The following is a 16,760-nucleotide window of genomic DNA, read 5'->3' as shown; positions in this document are numbered from 1 at the left end:
ATCTCACAGCAGCTTAGGTTGTATTAGTAGTGTGGTCAGCAGGCTGAGGGAGGTGATCCTTCTCCCCTGCTCGGCTCTGACAAGATGCATCTGGAGGGCTGTGTATGTTGATGGTTATGCTTAATTACAAAACAATTTTCCTTTTGATTCCACTTTGGATGGTTTTCTTTGGGCATTTCGCTTCACACATCATTGACGGATCTGCTGTACTAATTCTCAGTCATTGCCCAAAGTTTACAGATCTGCTTGTTTTGTTTTTTGTTTTTATTATTTTTTTTCCCTTACTTTTACTCCCTGTTGCATAATTCTTGTTCAGGCTAGGTTTAGTACTTACTTTCCAACAATGAAACACTACATTAAGTGGGACAATATTACTTGTTACTTGGCATTTTAGTATCCTTTTAAGTTCAAAAATAAAGTGGCATTGAGGAAAATCAGCCTATAACATCTAGCTATTGGCTCTGCTCTTTGTGCTGAAACACAGTTTTGTGGATTAAGGCCATGAGGCTAAATGTATATTTAAAGAATGTATCCTCTTGTATTTTTTCCTACTAAAAAAAGGCTTTGAATTCTCAACAAAGGATTTTATTTTTCAGGTTACTCTCTTTCACAGTCTCTGTTCTGCACTGCTTGAATTTTCAGATTATCTGAAGAGCTGGTCATCTTTGAAATCTGACCTGAATAACCTTTTTCTGTAGAATCCACTAATGCTAACCAGTAAGAACAAAGAGATGGTGCAAAATTTTGACACAACCAATGTACAGAATTAGTACTGCATGACAGTTTTATATGATGCTAGAATAGTAAAATCATTTTTTGAATCCTACTGAAATGGCATTTGTCAGTTTTTCAAGCAATATTTTTAAAAACACTTGTAATAAATGGGGTGCATTGTAGTCCCAGGAGGAGATGAAAAATACCCTGAGGCTTTCAGAAGGATTTCATTCACCCTCTTAGCAGTTGTTCATTTTGAAAGCTTGTGGTGTATGTTCTCATTAAGTATACAAGCATGTTCATACTGTCTACATAAAATGCTTACACTGTTGGATGACTCACTCATATGAGTGACCACTGGTTCTTTATACTTTTTACCTATTGCATTTGTTGTCACTTTTATTACGTGGAAATGCTTCAAAAACAGCATAACTGTAATTAATGAGTTCATAAAAAAAACAAATGTACTGGACTTTATACTTGGCAGGTAGGGCATGCTAGTTCTAACCACTGTGCTCATCCACTGCCAAGAACAGAACATAGATGCTTTCTGTTACACTATTAAGAGCATATTTAATTAAGACAAAATGCATAATTATGCTTTTCAGTGTAACACAGTTCCTTCCCAGATGAATCAGAATTTAATGCGATGGTCTCCTTAGGTGTTTGCTGAATATTCTATTCTCCTCCTATGTTACTTATTCATGCTCTTTCGGAAGCTTAATTGCATGCAGTGACACATTCAGAGATGATGCAAGCACATTGTACCATAATCAAAAGTTTTGCTCACGGATATTCCATATTAAATATTAAAAGGGCAAACGTGATGATTACTTACCTTAGTTGCTTTTTTTCTCCAGAAGTATATTCTTTATCAGAACAAGACAGTGTCTGAAACGTCAGTGTATTTCTTGTAGGTCGGGGAAAAAGAGACCGTAAAATGTTTGCAAACACAGTCCTTTCTTGCCTAATAGCTGCACCTTGCTCTGCAGCCAGAGACTTTCTGGGACAACAAAGGTATTGTGTGTCAGGAGAGTGTGTGAGCTGATGCTTATGAGAGCGTAGCCCTTTATTCTCCTTTCCCATAACATCTGGTCTAAAGAGTGGGATCAAAGCAGAATCTGACTACCTTGTTTTACAGAATCACAATTGTAGGGGTTGGAAGGGACTTCAAGAGATCATTGAGTCCAACCCACTGCTAAAGCAGGTTCTCTAGAGTAGGGTGCACAGGTGGGTCTTGAATATCTCCATAGAAGAACACTCCAGAACCTCTCTGGGCATCCTACTACAGTGCTCTGTCACTCTCACAGGAAATAAATTCTTCCTCATGTCCAGAATGAACGTCCTGTGTTCCGGTTTGTGTCCATTGCCCCTTGTTCTATTGCTGCATGGCACTGAAAAGAGACTGCGCCCATCAACTTAACTCCTGCACTTTTAGATATTTGTAAACAGCTATGAGATTCCCCTCTTAGCCTTCTCATCTCCAGACTGAAGAGTCTCTGGTCTCTCCACAGCCTTTTCTCATAAAGGAGATGCTCCGGTCCACATATCATCCTTGCAGCAATCCAGCTGGACTGTCTCCTGAAATTCCCTTTTCCTTGAACTGGGAAACTCAGAACTCTAGATCTGGTGGCCTCACGAAGGCAGACATTACCTGCCTCGACTTGCTGGTCACACTTTTTTTAATGCACTGCAAGAGACTTTTGGTCTGCTTGGCCACAGGACAACCCTGTTGTCTCATGGCCAGCCTGTTGTTCACCAGGGCACCCTGGTCCTCCTCTACCGCGTTCCTTTCCAGCAGGTCTGCCTCTAACCTGCACTGATGCAGGCGGTTATCCCTCCCACAAGCGCAGAACCCTACACTTGCGCTTCTTCAACCTCAGCACCTTCCTTTCTGCCCAAAACAAGGGCTCGTCCGGGATTTGAACCCGGGACCTCTCGCACCCTAAGCGAGAATCATACCCCTAGACCAACGAGCCAGCTGACACAAACACCCTCATGACATCATTCACTCCGACTCCTCACGCCACGCGCCACCGCCCAAAACCCAAATTGCATGGCTGGGAATGCTGCCCAGACACTTCTTCAGCTACAACTCTTTCCGCCTGGGCCCCACACAACACTGCTCAAATCACACGCCAGCCTTATACCTCACCTCGTGCCTGGTCAGAGCAGACCTATTTATATCTACCTATGGCATACGATTTTCAGTACAATCTGATTAAATCACCTGCGCTCTCTTCAGGCATTCGTGGGGCAGCTTTGCTAACCTGAATCTCTACTGCAGCTTTCTGCACTTCAGCTGTGATAAAGGAAACCTCAATTGGAAAAACACCTGTCAAATATCTCCATACGCCACTATCTCCAATTACTCATAATTGTGACTGTTCGCTCTACATATTTAAAATCTGAGCAAAATTCATCTCACCGGGTCCAGAGCTCCACGCAGATCATCAGAGGGCTGATGCACCTCCCCTGCAAGGACAGGCTGAGAAAGTGGGGACTCTTCAGCCTGGAGAGGAGAAGGCTCCAGGGACACCTTATAGCGGCATTCCAGTACCTGAAGGTGGCCGACAGGAAAGCTGGGGAGGGAGGGACTTTTTATAAGGGCATGTAGAGACAGGATGAGGGGAAATTGCTTTAAACTGGAAGACGGTAGGCTTAGACTGGATATTCGGAAGAAATTATTTACCTGTCATCTGAGGGTGGTGAGACTCTGGAACAGGTTGCCCAGCGAGACTGTGGATGCCTCCTCCCTGGAGGCATTCCAGGCCAGGCTGGATGGGGCTTTGAGCGACCTGGTCTAGAGGGAGGTGTTCCTGCCTGTAGCAGGGGGATTGGAATTAGGTGATCTTGAAGGTCCCCTCCAACCCATACCATTCTATGATTCTGTGAATATCTTTATTATCTAACCTGTTGTTATCTGAATCAGCAAATATTCAGAACCCGGTGAAGATCTGTGGATTTGCCAGTGTCTATCCTTCTATTCCTGTAAGTTTAGCTCATTGAGATTTTTGTTCTATTTGTTATTTTATTTTTGCAGCCCCTTTTCAGACAAAAATCACAGAAGGAGTAATGAACAGTAATACGTGTTTCTTTCATTTCTAACAGTAATAACTAATGGAATAACGTACATATTGCGTCTGTTGTGTAGTGATAATCTTGGGCAGTAAAGGTTAAAAAATGGTAATGAACAACTGGCTGTTGCAGTGAGTTGCTGGCAGCCAACTGCATTGGACATTATTGGATGCACATCACTACATGCTTGTGCTACTGTCCAGCTCTTGCTACTCTTGGTTTGATAGGTATTGATAACTGAAAGATGAGAGGGCCGTACTTCTCAATTCCTTGTGCTGGTCCCCATAAAGAATGGATTCTTCTTTCAGAGGAGCCTTTGAAAGCAATTTGAACAAGAGGTGTTTATGTTTTTTGAAATCTCTTGTAATACATTTCGAAAAACATACTGCTAAGCCAAATGCGCGTTTGTGGGGATAATATATAATGGAGTGGTGGAGAAAGATTTGTGTATATTTAAAAATTATAGTGGCCTTGATAGCCACCATGCTGCATCATCAGAAAGAGAGAAGTTGACAGTCCATCCCTAATTTCGCTGTTGTACCTGATTGGCAAAGAGCAAAAGGACCCCTCAAAGTGCTGCTGCCAGTCAGCACCTCTCTCCAGTCTCTCCAGACAGTCTGTTTTCATCTGAGGTGGATCCTGAGGGAGAATGTGCAGGATTCAGCAGGCTACCGGGTGATGATGAGGCGGAAGGGTGTCCAGAGCACAGAATGATGTCTGTAGGAATGTGTTTTCTCTGTGAGAGGTAGATGTAGTGATGGAAAAAGAGAACTTTTTAGATGTACGTGGCTAAGGTAGAAAATATGATCTTGTTGAGGAGACGCAGACAGAGAACTTCTGTGGGACCCACAGCCATAGCAGATGTTGGGCGCTTTTGATGTTGGTGCTGTGTGTTGTAGGAGCATGCCTCCCTGAGCACCAAGGGAGAAATGCTGGCACTACTCTTGCTTTGTAGCAGCCACATTTTGCGCCCTGAAGGCCTGTGGAACCGTCCGGTGTGACATTCTGTCAGGCCACCAGGAGGAGAGGGAAGCTGCTTGTTGTCTTTCCTGCCTTGGCACTACACTGTAGGCTGCTCTCCCAGTGTTGTGCTGTACTTGTCCTGCACTGTTGTCTTCTGTGATATCTCTGCTAAGCTTTACCCTCGAGTGAAAATCCTGTGTTCCATCCGCACACTTAGCTCCTACATATAGCCGTCTGGGCTTAAAAAGAGCTTTTTCTTAGTAACCCTGAAAATACTAGTTCAGAACTATGATGCGTCTGTGGGATATATACATCTCTATCTATATGTAAATACACAAATATGCATTGTTCTGTAGGTGTGATCGCATTTGTAATACTCAGCTCCACTAAGCATAGCAGAGAGATGTTTTTTTTTAACAACAGAGCCAGAGATTAGGAGAACTATGTTTCTGTGGAGAGGTTTGTTCAATCCTTGTTGTGCTGATGATCTGCCCTTCAGTTTGCAGTACTGACTCCAGATTGAGCATTGTAATGGTGGTCACAAAGTGCTCCTACCTACGAAAATGCATTTGTTAGAACGACATGAATTAACAATAATACTTTACAGATGTGGCAGAGAGCATCTTGACTTCCTTGCAGGTGCCCTTAGAAATGAAGTGACAACCACCAAGGCACATCTACTTAACTCTGACTGTTTACACCACAAAAAGAAATTGACTCTTCTAATTATATTCAGAACTGTAGAAAGCTGTTGCTGCTTTGGATTATTTGATCTCTCAGGGGAAACTTCCTTCAAACATAACAGCCTACATTTCTACTTTGTTAATTATAAAGCTGTGAACAAGAAAATGTGAGACAATCTCTACTATTCTTAGTGTAATAGTAACTTACCAAAATATTACTGCCTTTATGAGTCCCAGTGGAAGATCTTTCTTTGTGGAAAGAAAAAACCTATTAAATAAATGAGGAAATATATTCCAAATGTATTAAGCAAATAATCAACATACATTTATCATGGTCTCTTCTAAATTCATGCACTTATGGGGTTTTTTTTTGCAGAGTGGCTCATGATTTCTTTTCCTATGTACCCCACCCAGAGCAGATGTTTATTCTTTTGAAACATTACCTCATGCATTTTCTGCAAGGAAGGACAGATTAAAAATTATTCTATTATTTTATGCTATAGACATAGAAGATCTTCTGATATAGAAGATCAGCTGGGAGTCATGTAGAGTAATACCTTGGTTTTGGCTGCTTTTGAGGCCTTTCATAAAGATGAAAATTTTTCTTCTGCCTTCTTGTTGGAATGTTTTTGAGAGTCCTTAAATAAAGTTGTTATAGGCCTTTTATTGCTTAAAGGATCTTTTCTGAAAGATGGAAATCTTAAGACGTCAGACAAAATGCATGGAGAGCTGTGAACGCTTTGTGTTGTCCGTCTGGAATCCAAAACAGGTGAAGGTCCTTGCAAAAGTTTAGAGGCTTTCTCCAGCAGTGTGTTATATTCCTATTTTCTGCATTGCCATTAATTATCTTCAGATGGCTTTTCTGTTGTGTTTGTTACAATCCAGAGCAGTGGCTTGCGTGGATTTGTTTTCCCCGCTCATTTTTTTTAGCTGGAAGGCAGGGATTGCTCTGTGAGGCTTAGGGTTTTTAATGGACATACAGAATCTTGTCTTTTTCTAGGTTTTGAGTATTTCGACTTATTGACTATTTCTTTAAAAAAAAAAAAAAAAAAGAAAGTCAGTTTATCCTAGTGAATTCAACAGCAAATTACTGACCTGTGTCACTATATGTAGAGATACAACTCAGTGAGACCCAGTCCTGGGCATGTGGCTCTAGGTGACCCTCCCTGAGGAGGGGGTTGGACCAGATGATCTCCAGCGGTCCCTCTGCAATTCTGTGTGTTGCACAGAGGTTCTTAAGAGAATTATGTCTCAGTGCTTTGATGTTTGTGTGTTTCACTGTGATCAGTTCTGCTGCTCTGCTTGATAATTGTATGGTTGTGGTCCAATTCCTACGAGGTCTCCACGGCTCCCCTCCGCAGACTATCATCAGTGTCAGTGATTGCCAGTTACTGGCTGCTTTGAATTGCAAGACTGTGCCTGAGGTGATGACCTAAAGTAGACATTCTGAGGTTTGAAATCATCGAGTTTTTGAAACCAGAGCTGCTGCAATGTGCAGCTTGTTTTTTTTTGTTGTGTCTGTGCCTCTCCAGCACGCAGCTGTTAGAAGACACTTCATTGAACAGTGAAATCAAATCTCACACCATTAGAAATAGGATGACTTTGGGTGCAGAGTGTTTGCCATTGGCTTCGGAAGTACCAGCCTACTACGATTTTGCTCTCAATTCATTAGCAGACCAGTTGTCACCCAGTTAAGCTTTAAGGTGGAAGGCTTAAGAAATAAAAGCTTGTTAGTAATGATTTTTTTGCATAGATCTTGAAGATATGTCATAGTAACTCAGTCCTCTGAAGTTTGTAAGTGCTTTCTGAGATGGTCACTGAGCACCAGATGGATTTAGCTGCTATAGTTGAAGTAATCAGGCCTGCCTCTTTTTTTGACAGGCACCATTTAACAGCCTGAGTGATAGCCTTGTGCCTTTATTTCACCTGAGAAACCTATGCTCATGTGACCTCAAAAGACCACTGTAAGCTTCTAAACTCTAGGGATACTTCTAAATCTTTATTGATCATGCTCATCAACCATGGCAAATATATAGAAGAGCTCCACAGTGATGTCGATGATCGCAATGTATGTTTCTTGGCTCAATCAAACAGTATCAGACCTGGTATCATCTGCACTATTCCCACAACATATACGTATATTTTTTCCCTCAAATCACGTTGTAACACTGTGTTCCATTTTGGCACATAGGGCAAGCAGAGCAGTTCTACAATTTTTGTGAGACACAAAACTTTCTCTTTTCAGTGGTAGTTGGGAGGAATAGGAAATATTTGTATGTCATCTCCTGGAAGTGTTTTTGTAAGTAAGATTTTATTCTGGTAGCTTTTGGGGTTGTTTTTTGGTTTGGTTTGTTTCTGTTATCTTCATGGCCTTTGGAAACAGCAGCTTAAGGGCAGAGAACAGTACTTATACATACATACATAAATAATTATCTGTGCAGTACTTGAATTGTAGTTGTGCAAATTTATCTTCCTTTCTTTCTTGAACTATGTGGATAGTTCAAGAAAGTGGATAGAAGTGAGAGTATTATGCAATCTTGGTAAGTGAGTATATCTCAAACAAGTCTCAAAGTGTGTCTGCCACAAGCAGACTAACTATGGCAGAGCTGGCTAAAGCATTCACCTTGGCTAGAAAGAAGTGGGGTAAGTTATCCTTCCTGGAGCTTCTTGTTGGCCTGACTGGGCTGGAACTGGCCTCTGGCTGAGCTGGGTCAAGAAGCAGCCTGCGAACCTTCAGCCTTTGTGGGTGGCATGGACATCATTGCAGTTACTCTGGTTGCAAAAGAGAGACAGGAAAGGGTTATTTTGCTTGCCTAAAAGACTTGTCTAAGCCTGTGGTTAAGTAGCTGATTAAATCTAAAGCAAAGAGTGAACAATATGACTAGTGGTTTGACTAAACTCACTTCCTCACTGTGCTGCCATTAGATGAGTATCAGCTGCACACAACAGCATGATGACTGTACAACCCACGTATTGGGATGACAGACCAACAAAGCACACCTGTTGGCCTAAACCTTCTTCCCATGTTGAGGATGTATTGGAATTGGCCTGAATCTGCTTTTCTTGGGTTTCTTTTTGTGTTTTCGATGCTTGAATTTTCTTGACTTCTTTAAGAATGTTTTCCAAAGCCAATCACATGGCTTCTAATTAAACACACAGCTTGCCTTGCCTGGCCCAACTCTCTGTTGTTTTTTTTTTTTTTTTTTATGAAATCTGAATTAAGGTGAATCTTGTCTGAAATTTTGTTAGCTCAAGCAGTTGTGCATTCAGTAAATGTGAGCAAACCCATGGAAACACAAAACTTCTGATTCTAATACTTACACTGAGCTAGGAATAACAGTGGTGAAACCAATGGTACATCTTTTATGTGCACATGCGTAGAAATTAAAATAAATAATAGCTGAGCCTATTTTTTTTTTCTTTTACCATTTGGCTAACAACAGCTTCGATCTCATCTGGTCTGAATTGGCACAGGTTCACTGATGTTGGAAGAGCTTTTGTACTAATTCACACCAGCTGAGAATGTTAACAGAACCAGTCTGTGCAAGTGTTGTTTTGTTGTGTTTTTTTCTTCCTTACCTCCTTCTGTTCTCCTTCTTTCTTTCTCTCCTTCTGTTATCCATCTTGTGCTTGTGAGCCAGATTATTTTTATTCTGCCTCTCATGAGCAGACTTCAGTGCTGGCCCATTGACTGTACCTAAGGTATAGGGCTGTTTCAGAGTAGGGCTTCTTTATATGAATCCAAAATCTGATTCTAGATACCTTTACAATAGGTATTGAGATAATTTATTATGAACCCAAAATGAAGATTTATCCTTTTGCTTTGTTTTTCTTCCTTCATATTAGTTTTAATTGAGGAATGTGTCTGTGTGAGTAAGCTTTATTTCATTTGATTTTCATAGAATCATAGAATGGTAAGGGTTGGAAGGGACCTTCAAGATCACCTAATTCCAATCCCCCTGCTATAGGCAGGAACACCTCCCTCTAGACCAGGTCGCTCAAAGCTCCATTCAGCCTGGCCTGGAATGCCTCCAGGGAGGAGGCATCCACAACCTCTCTGAGCAACCTGTTCCAGAGTCTCACCACCCTCAGATGACAGGTGAAGAATTTCTCCCGAATATCCAGTGTAAGCCTACTGTCTTCCAGTTTAAAGCAATTTCCCCTCATCCTGTCTCTACGTGCCCTTATAAAAAGTCCCTCCTTCCCTCCCCAGCTTTCCTGTCGGCCACCTTCAGGTACTGGAATGCCTTCTCCGCTCCAGGCTGAAGAGTCCCCACTTTCTCAGCCTGTCCTTGCAGGGGAGGTGCATCAGCCCTCTGATGATCTGCGTGGAGCTCTGGACCCGGTGAGATGAATTTTGCTCAGATTTTAAATATGTAGAGCGAACAGTCAGAATTGTGAGTAATTGGAGATAGTGGTGTATGGAGATATTTGACAGGTGTTTTTCCGATTGAGGTTTCCTTTATCACAGCTGAAGTGCAGAAAGCTGCAGTAGAGATTCAGGTTAGCAAAGCTGCCCCACAAATGCCTGAAGAGAGCGCAGGTGATTTAATCAGACTGTACTGAAAATCGTATGCCATAGGTAGATATAAATAGGTCTGCTCTGACCAGGCACGAGGTGAGGTATAAGGCTGGCGTGTGATTTGAGCAGTGTTGTGTGGGGCCCAGGCGGAAAGAGTTGTAGCTGAAGAAGTGTCTGGGCAGCATTCCCAGCCATGCAATTTGGGTTTTGGGCGGTGGCGCGTGGCGTGAGGAGTCGGAGTGAATGATGGCATGAGGGTGTTTGTGTCAGCTGGCTCGTTGGTCTAGGGGTATGATTCTCGCTTAGGGTGCGAGAGGTCCCGGGTTCAAATCCCGGACGAGCCCTTGTTTTGGGCAGAAAGGAAGGTGCTGAGGTTGAAGAAGCGCAAGTGTAGGGTTCTGCGCTTGTGGGAGGGATAACCGCCTGCATCAGTGCAGGTTAGAGGCAGACCTGCTGGAAAGGAACGCGGTAGAGAAGGACCTGCTGCAATGGACACATCTTCTCAGCCCTCACAGTAATTTCTTCCTCATATCAAGTTTAAATCTACCATCTTTCAGTTTAAAACCATTTCCCCTTGTCCTGTTGCTACATGCCCTCTCTCCCCAGCTTTCCTGTCAGACCCCTTCAGGTGCTGGAAGGCTGCTATAAGATCTCCTTGGAGCCTTCTATTCTCCAGGCTGTAGATTCCCCAGTCTCTCAGCCTGTCCTTGCAGGGGAGGTGCTTCAGCCCTCTGATCATCTTCATAGCCCTCCTCTGGACCTACTCCAGTATTTCAATGTCCTTCTGTGTTGGGGGCCCCAGAACTGCATACAGTACTCCAGGTGGGGTCTCACAAGAGCAGAGTAGAGAGGCAGAATCACCTCCTTCAACCTGTTCATCTCACTGCAACCGAGGATACAGTTGGCCTTCTGGGCTGCAAGTGCAGGTTCCCAGCTCATATTGAATCGTTCATCAACCAGCAACGCAAAATCCTTCTCCTCAGGACTGCTCTCAAGCCATTTTGGAGGACTCACAGTGAATACCTATTGAATTCTGCTGTTGATGGTTATTCTTTTTTAGGGTTGTTAGAAGAACTTCCATTCCTATTGTGACACGAAAAGAGGAAAGGATTTACATTAACTGGAAGATCTGCACTACTGCACTACAATATGATGATGCTCTTTTACCTTGCTAAAGGGAATTACATGCATTTTGTAGAATGAAATGTATCTGTAGAATTAAATGTATCTGCAAACTTCTCATGGTAATTATCCGAGGACACCTTGATTAATCTGCTTGTATTTTAATGGTTGGTAATATCTTAAATTGTTCTGGAAAGCAGGCAACCATGATGGTAATGGTGCTTAGAAGCTAAAAACATCTTGTAATTATGTGCCACTCGTGCACAATACATCCTAGGAACTGACAAGGGAAATGACAGTGTGGTGATTCCTTTGAGTTTATACTATTTTCATGCCATGTCATGCCCATTGTGATTTTATGGTATTTTGCATTTTTAGAGATATGTGTATTTTTTTGAGTATAAAAATGATAAAGAAATGATGGAAGGAAAGTTAGCAAGTTCTGTGTTAGAGCAGTGGTTCATTTCGTTCTTTTTCCTTATGACCACTAATATTTTTATCAGACGAATATGTGTGGAAAAAATCTACAGTAGATAAATGGAATAGATAAATATTATATGAATTTGGTTCTAGCGTTATTTGTCGCCGCAAACACTTAGCAGATAGCTGACAAGGGGAAATTTGATGTTGCTTACTATCCCATACGTATAATATACAGCATGCTTGTAGTTGCGTGTCTTTATTGTCTGATAAGTGTAACTTGTTCCTATATGACTAATGGGGTATAGAGTAAGGAAGTTTTATAGTCTGTGTTTTTTGATAAAATGTGCTGTTTAAGAAATTAAAGCATGCATCACGGATTCCTACTTTTTCAGTTTGTGGCAAATTCCTCATAAACAGAATGAACAGGTAATTGGTTAGATTTAAATTAGTAATTTTAAAAGATCTAATTATCTTAATGTGGCATTGTGATGTAGAACTTGCTACATTGGGACGCTCAAAAGCTTCACAAAGTTAAAGTAGAGTGCACAAACTTGTGTTGAAGTGTATTTTCACAATTGAGGCATCAGTTCTAGAAATCAATGATTCTGAGCTGTGTTACTCAATTAGCTAAAGATATGGTTTCTGTGAGGAAATTACTGATATGCTTCAAGTTTCATAATTTCTAGGGTAAGGTTAATCATCACTTTATTTCACAGTGTTTCCCTAAGGGTTAATGTTTGCAAGAAAATATAAAGAATCCAGCTAAAAAAATGCTTCAAAACATGAATCTCTCTGGGGTTTGTCTGGTTCTTGTCCTCCGCTCTGTGCTGCTGCATCGCTGATGGAAAATTATTGTCCTTTATTGTTTAACTCCCTGTGGATTTCAGATAAGCCAGATGGTGAGATCTCCTTGTAAAGGAGTTTTCTGCTCGGTATTATCAATTTTCCAATCCTATATTAGTGATGAAGGAGTTGCAGTGTGTAATCCCCCTGGGTCTAAATGGTTTTATGTACCTGTGTGTTCATTTGATGACTTCTACTATTTCTCATATTTAACTTAAATCCATATACTCACTGCACAGTATAAAAATGTCCAGTTTCCAATTAGCAAACAAATGTATGAATGAGGCATTGCTAATGAGTATTTGGTACTTTTACAAGCTTTTTATTTTTTTCCTTACAGACTGTGATAACCTGATAAACTCCCCATAGAGTGTACATTTGTGTACAAACATTTGCTTTCAGGCGATAGATGGTGTTCCTAGAGCTCTCCATGCCGTCTTTTTTTTTTTCTTAACAATATCTTTGGGTTTCCATTGTCTGCAGTGTTAGCAAGACCCATCGCCCACCAGAGGAAGTGCTCAAGTGCAGAACTGGTTCAATTTTTATCTGTAACTCTGCTGATATAACTTGAAGTTACTAATAAGTATTTGGTAAATTCAGTGGGTATGCAGACATGCACAGATTATGTGTGTTGAGATGCCATCTCTTTACAAGATACACAAATGTGTATCAGCTGCTGAAAACTGGCCTTTCTGTATGCATTTCTGTTATGTTTTCATACTTGAAGAGTGGCATGAGTTCTTAACATAGTTGCTGCTGGAAATCTGATGTTTTTTACCTTCAGTAGTGAGTGGGTTAGTTGAGTTAGCAACTGGGAAAATGTCCATTAACGTAAAATGCAAAGTAAGAAAGTGAACAAGAAACCAACTTGCTTACACTTTCTGCCTTAAGAAAAGGGAGAAAAAAGTATGCAGCTGAAAAGAGGTGAAGAGACATGATGGCTGTTTAAAAAAAAGAAAAAACAACAACAACAACAAAACAACAAGGAGGTGGAGAAAGTCAAGAAGAAGCAGTTCTATTGACTTGTTAGTTCTTTTTGGAAAGGTCACTAAGAATTTACACAGTGACAAAATAACAACCCAATTAGTATCTGTCCACTGAAACTAATGCTGATATTTTTCAAAGTCTCCTATGTTGACAAGTGGGACTGAGATTCAGCGTGGACTTCTCTAAGTGAGTGCAGGGCAAGAATTACCAAGGTTATGAGCTTCTGCAGCAATTACTGCCAAATTTCAATCTGCAAAAGAAACAAGATGTAATTAAGAGCTATGTGCAGGCTTGTGTTTTAGGATGGATCTTCTTTTTCTTTTATTTCCGATAGCTATAAGGGATACAGTTGATCATGAGAGTAAATCTTAAAAGCACAGGAGCCCCTTCACCTAGCAACATAGTATTTCATTAATTGTTATTACATAGTAATTATAGAATCAGAGAGAGTAGCATTTCTTATATCATTCTGTGTCAGCCGTGTTACCTCCCCAAAACTGAGTTCAGTTCATAACAACAAATTAATTATCAAGGATGAAAAAGGAACATTAGAGAACTAGTGAGTTTTATCTTGAGAAAGGAATCTCTTTGTAAAGGGAGTTTAAATTGCAGCTTTTCAACTGAGCAAGACTTTTATTAATGTATTCATTCCTCCAGAAAGAAAAGCAGATGAGTAGCCTTCTCTGTTAATTCATTTAAATATTTTAGCAATGAAGTAAAATCCCTGGTAAGTAAAGCAAGCAGAACATTTCCAGGAAAACAATTTATGAGGAAGATACATAACTCAAAGTGAAGCTTGGCTCTCTCACATTTAGGCGAGTCATACTCACGTGCTTACGCACCTCTTCCCCAACAGGCCAGGGTTCTGTTTCTGTACACCTGCCCAGTGCACTGAGTGGGGTGGTGGGCTGTGAGGCAGGCACCTCTCCATGCCTTACTGAAGTCTGTGTGCTTTGTTTTGTTCCATCCCCCCTCGCCCCCTGTTGTTTTCATTAGGCTTCAGGTGAGCTCTTGGATATGCACCCATAGTTTTGAGTCCACTTCTAGTGAAGTCTGATTTCTTCTCAAGCCCATCTTATTGGCAGTTTTGGCTGTTCATTGGAGTGTTGCAGTCTTTGCCTTCTTTGAATGTATTTTCTCAGGAAATCCTCTTCTCCTTCAAAAGCAAAGACTGTTTTGGTTTGTGCTGTTGGTCTCAGTATAAGGGAGTGAACTGTACTGTACAATACATATGCCTTGGGAGAGGGGGTTATCCTGCAGCACATTGCTTTGCAGTGAGCCCTCCCTTCAATCCTGGATGCTAATTAGCCAGGCAACTCCACTCACCAGCTGTGACTGCAGTAACTCGTCGGGACCTTGGCTGTGGGATACTGCTGTGCTTACATAGACATCATAAATGTATCAGAAATTCAGCGTAACACATAGCTTAGTGCAGGTCGCAGACAGTGTATGTGTCACTCTCCAGCCCTACCTAGGAAGTGTAGGCCAGTGTAATAGGTGTGCCACTGATGCTCTTCATTCCAGCAGAACCAACTTGCTGCTGCTGAAGTTGTGCTATTGTAGATGTGCTTTGCTGCTGTTAAGGTGCATTGTTAAGAAAAATCTCATTGAACTTTCCGAAGAAAAACAAGTTTTATGAGTTCACTCTTTTGGGGAAGCATTGCTGTTGTCTAAAGGCCATGTGTTGGGGTTGTTGTGATCTGATAAAGCAAGATTTTAGTTTTCATTTTAGCAAAAGCATGTACTTACTTGGTTGCCTGTCATCTCTAGGAAAACTGCCCTGCATGTGAAATGGGGCATTTTGCTATTGATACACCTTGCCAGGAAATGTTATTAGAGATAAAAGGGGGATTTAGAATTGGCCATTGAGAGACTACATATGAACTTCATTTTGAAGTTATAAGAACAGTGGAGTCTTGGCAAGATATTAGTCCCTGAGGGAAAAACAAGCTCTTCTAGGATTCTTTTCCTTTCCTATTTATTTCATTTATTATAAGGTTGTTGTAGTCATGCTTTTTTGCTCGCAACAATTGCAGAGCATAATCTGCTTTGCTTGTATGTTTTATTGCTTCTGCATCTGTTGCCATCATCCTTTACATGCTGTGTCAACTGCATTACAAGAGTAGTCAAGAAGCCTGTGTAAAATTTACAAATAAGATGCTTTCACAAATTATTTCAAGAGCTTCAAGCAAAACCTCTTCTCGTGCTTTTATTATTTTTTTCAACTTTTCTTGTATAGTTTTTAATATTTTAACATGGGACATAACAATGTTACCCTTCTTCGAACTGTAGTAGTATAGAAGCTGCTAATAATATATTGTGTGAAACTCCTTCAAACACTATGCCAGAGCAATACAATTTGTGCTGCTGTTTAGAAAATGTTATTTTCCAGAAATAAATACTATAGCTCAGAAATTCCATATGAATTAGAAAGTAGAGAGGAAATGTGTTGATTTGAACATCCAAGAAACAGCAATTACTTCCTCTTCAATTCATTACTTTATCGTTGCCTGCTTCATATGGAGATGATGGGTTAATTTTAGAAATAGTCTATAACTAAATATTGTGCTGGTAGGCAAGAAGAGCCTGAAGGTCTGTAGTACTAATGTGAATGAGATAAGCTGATGACATAAATTACAGAATTTTTGTAGAGTGCCTGTAGACACTTTGTAGAATGCAGGGAGAGGAAGAAAAGGACAAGAGAGTACTCAAAACACGATTTCCATTTACTGGTGTAATGTGAGTTCTGAAATCATGAGAGGTTACTAAAAACCATGAAAGTAATTAAAAGAAGTCTGAGAGAGAAATCCAAGGGAGAATTTCATATGAGGTGGTTATTCTGAGATGAAGGATTTTTGTTCTTTTCATTGTAATCTTACAGGAATACTTATTTTATGATAAAAATTAAAGCTGAAATGGAAACTTGAGGTCAAATTCATCTTACCTGGTTTACCTGTCCTAGAATCATAGAATCACTCAGGTTGGAAAAGACGTTCGAGATAATCAAGTCCAACCAAAATGTATCCTGTGGCTAGTTAAACATCCATCAGTGTGATATAGATGCAGATATTTGCAAGTGGTCAAATGCCAGCCAGAGGCATTATTTTTAGGAGTAGCATAGAGACAAATTCAGGAGGATGCTATGCATCTGCACTGTTGTCTGAAAACTCCTGTTGCAGTGTATGATCTCACATAGTTCTTTCTGTAATTATATATTTAAAGTAGGTCTGTATCTTAGAATAACATGAGACCCTTTGGCAGAAATAAATTTAACCAACAGCGTGCCGTGGTTGAACTTTTTTCAATTCAATCCATAGTATGTACCTCGAACCGTGACAGAACTCAATCTTAATTACAAGGCAGGTGGTCTCTATATGAGTCATGTAGCTTTTCTTGAGATTTTTCCACAGAATGAATTTATGGCA

The 16,760-nt window shown here is 40.7% G+C and overlaps 1 protein-coding gene and 2 non-coding genes across 33 annotated transcripts in view; 2 read left to right on the top strand and 1 right to left on the bottom strand.

Annotated features, from left to right (window-relative positions):
- Window positions 1-16,760, top strand: part of FARS2 (phenylalanyl-tRNA synthetase 2, mitochondrial) — a 239,355-nt gene that overhangs the window by 115,944 nt on the left and 106,651 nt on the right. The window lies entirely within an intron of this gene.
- On the bottom strand, window positions 2,622-2,693 carry TRNAP-AGG. The gene has a single exon. It is a non-coding gene; the product is annotated as a tRNA-Pro (tRNA).
- Window positions 10,233-10,304, top strand: TRNAP-AGG. The gene has a single exon. It is a non-coding gene; the product is annotated as a tRNA-Pro (tRNA).

The sequence above is a fragment of the Gallus gallus genome, chromosome 2, assembly GCF_016699485.2.
Source record: "Gallus gallus isolate bGalGal1 chromosome 2, bGalGal1.mat.broiler.GRCg7b, whole genome shotgun sequence".
NCBI classification, from domain to species: Eukaryota; Metazoa; Chordata; class Aves; order Galliformes; family Phasianidae; genus Gallus; species Gallus gallus.
Note: the sequence above shows the minus strand (reverse complement) of the source record. Positions and strands in the feature narration are given on the sequence as shown.